At 36.0% G+C, this 3348-nt stretch overlaps 1 pseudogene; it reads right to left on the reverse strand.

Annotated features, from left to right (window-relative positions):
* Positions 1-765: 765 nt before the first annotated feature.
* LOC131154005 (probable glycosyltransferase At5g03795) lies at positions 766-2593 on the reverse strand (annotated as a pseudogene).
* Positions 2594-3348: the final 755 nt, after the last annotated feature.

Below are 3348 nucleotides of genomic sequence, written 5' to 3' on the forward strand. Positions count from 1 at the left end.
CCTACAAAGAAAGAAGTGAACTTTGCTGTTGTCTGTCTAATGCTGCATTTGGGAGTATGGATATGGGTTTTGAATTTGAATTTGTACGAATTTGTAGGAAACTCAATATAATTTTGTATTATATTTTATTCAAATTTACACAAATCCAAATCCAAAGTCCTTCCAAACATAGCGTAAGAATTTTTTGAAAAAGGGATGATGGGGTTTTGATAAGGTCAAACCATATTCCAGAACTTAAACCCAAGAGATGTGTGTTCGTGCATTTCAACAATATTAGCTTTCCTGAGAAATAACTACTTAATTACAAAACACATATTATTGAAATTCACCTTCAGTCTTATAGAACTACAATGAAATCCTTCAATTTCCCTATAATATATACAAACACCACCTCACAAAACAATTGTTTATTTGGAGCACAAAAAGAACAAAATCATACAGAACCAAGAACATAAATCAATGGTCAAGGAAAATATCAAATGTCTCATTGGAACATCAAACTCTCCTTGTAGATATGAATCTAATGTTTGGCTGTTGGTGCCGCTGGCATTGCATATGCATGATAAGAAGAGAGGAAGTGTGGCATCTGAACTGAACATCACCAATTTACCAAAGAACAATTTGATGGGACATGCTTATAGCTCGATGAGTGTGCCCTTCAATGCCTTGGCCAATGGTTGACCATTTACAGAAGCAGCTTTTTCTGTTTGACTAATGCTCATTTTCCTGCTTCCTCACTCCTAAGAACACAAAATTATGCCCTCATCAAGTCTTTATCTGCAAAACTCTACTGAACCAAACTGAGTGAAGGATCATATGAAATGAGTCATACTTCATCGGCTTTTTATGCCAAAGAAAATGCTGCTGCACCATATTTACTCTTAGCTGCATTGCAAGGTACTTCTCTTCTGAAATGGAGAGCATTCTGTTTCTCAAATTTGGGATATCTTTCTCCAGGATGAACACAGAAAATGCCTTCCAATCTAAGACCTCAAAGAAAGGAGGAACATAATTATCTGATATGATCACTGGCACACACCCAGAGAAAATGGCCTCAACTACCCGAGGTGTGTGTACTTCATAACCCCTGGCACATATGCAATACTTGCGACTCCTCATGTGCTCCCGGTAAATCTTTTTGCCTTGACTGTCACGAGGCATTGGACCAGATATTTTCATGTCAGGTTCTTTATTTTCCCAGTATTGCAGGACAGGACGGACATAACCATGCATGCTCCCTGCAAAGAAGGCGAGAATGGGCCTCTGTGATGGAGGTTTTCCTTGAAGATCTTTTTGGGGATCCTCTTCATCCCGGACATATGTTACGGGTAGTGCTGTGTCCTTTCCTATGTTGAAGCCTTTAGCAATTAAATGCCTCAATTTTGCTTAATCGACCTTGTGACTTGAGGAGCCTAAAATTTCCAGCATTCATCAAAAGAAAAAGGTCTGAACCATATGGTAGCTCGAACTCAAAATATTACAAAACTGCACTAGCTAGGTTTAGCTTTTGCATGCAACTTTGAAGTGTACCAGACCTTTACCATTTTTCCCTTTAAAGTGAGAGGAGGAGGGACAGGGGGTGTCGCCCTTCAGATCTTAAGTTGCATCTATGAGGGCATCATTGTCCCCAGAGTAGATTCTGCATGAAAAACTCAATCTCCTTAACTGCCCATATAGGCCATATCCATCAGGATGATGGATCTATGGTATGGCCTGAAAATTGATTGATAGTGCTTTGCTCAGCCCAACCTAAAGGATTTTGAAACTTAAAATCCAGCATCCTAACTCTTGACTAAAGTATGACCTAAACACATGTTAAATAGATAATATCATCCATTGAGGCATTTAATTATTACAAACCAATGTTACCTAGAACAGGACGAGATCATGGTATAGAACATGCTCTAAAATATGGAAAGTTAGGGGTATAATTATATAGACATATTGGTGAAAAATATGTAATGGCACTTATATATTTTGGAGAAGATGCTGAAGTGTTTCAAAATCCAAAAGAAATTTTATTTTGTGAAATGGATGAATAATGAAATAAAACGGAATTACAATGTAATAATTTTCAACTTAATTTAAAAAAAAGTGTTATGTGAACAATATTGAATTAAAACTTATGATCATTAGATTTAGTGTTCTGAAACGAAAAATGTACCACGTTTCAGAACATTTGTACCTATAGGTGGTTCCCTAGCGTGTTAGTGTTTTCTGGTAACTATGTTATAAACTAATGAATCTAAGTCGAAGAGAAGCATTAGAAGCATACCCAATCATGACAAGCAACAAAAAAATGATCCATCCCTCCCGTTCTGTTCCAGAAAATATATTTTTCTGCAATCAAAACTACATAATTCTTCAAGTACTCTTCCAACTCCCGATGATTAGGCAAACTTTGCGCATATGCTACCCGTAGCTTTTTTTAACTTAAAATAAGTGAGCTTTGCTAGGGTTCCTCACACTGTTTATTTCCTTCCATCAGTTCCATAAACCATCCTTCAGAGGCATAAATTCTCCGTAACTGTGGCTGATGAAAAATGGGCTTTTCTCCTTTCTTATAGATATAAACTTTGAGAATGTGTTCCATCAAATCATAACTCCTGCAATTGGGATTGCATGGAAGCTTAATTGGAAGTCCATATAATAGATTGAACCATGGAATATTAGTCCAGTTATCTTATATAGAGCTGTATCTTTGGTTAGATCAGCCTTTCAGTGAGACAACCAGCAGGATAGAGTGGGAAAGAAAGGGAAGTCTTCATTCTTCAACCTTGATGATCTAAATATAATAAAGATTATGTATAACAGAGCAGTTTTACAATACAAAAAATTTCTATCTTAAAATTACTTGATGATTCTCGAAAACATGAAATGAAATAAAGTATTAAGGATGCTTGGTAGCAATATTAATTAATCAATGGATTATGTATTACATATTTCTTTTTTCACTATTGTATTTTTATTTTTAGTTATTTATATATTTAAATTCTAGACATATTGCGCTCTCTGGAATATGTTTCTACAACTTAAAACTAAAGACTCATGGTTAAAACTTGGCTCACCAGCACAAGGATTCCACTATAAGCTCACTTCACGGGTGGAGCGACACCTAATACAATCAGGTCAATTAACGAGATTGACCTCAACCTACAACTATAACTTACCAAGATAGTGCACCTATCTTTCTTAACCGGGTATAAGCCAATCCGGGACTGTTCAATAAAGCTAGTCTACCTCTTTAGGCCCACGTCTAAAATATAACAAATATTCAATATAAATTTTGCGTACAAATAAGGTGCTTCAACACAAGCAGAGATGTACCACAATATAGTCCAGATAATT

The sequence above is a fragment of the Malania oleifera genome, chromosome 4 (assembly GCF_029873635.1).
Source record: "Malania oleifera isolate guangnan ecotype guangnan chromosome 4, ASM2987363v1, whole genome shotgun sequence".
Classification (NCBI taxonomy): domain Eukaryota; kingdom Viridiplantae; phylum Streptophyta; class Magnoliopsida; order Santalales; family Ximeniaceae; genus Malania; species Malania oleifera.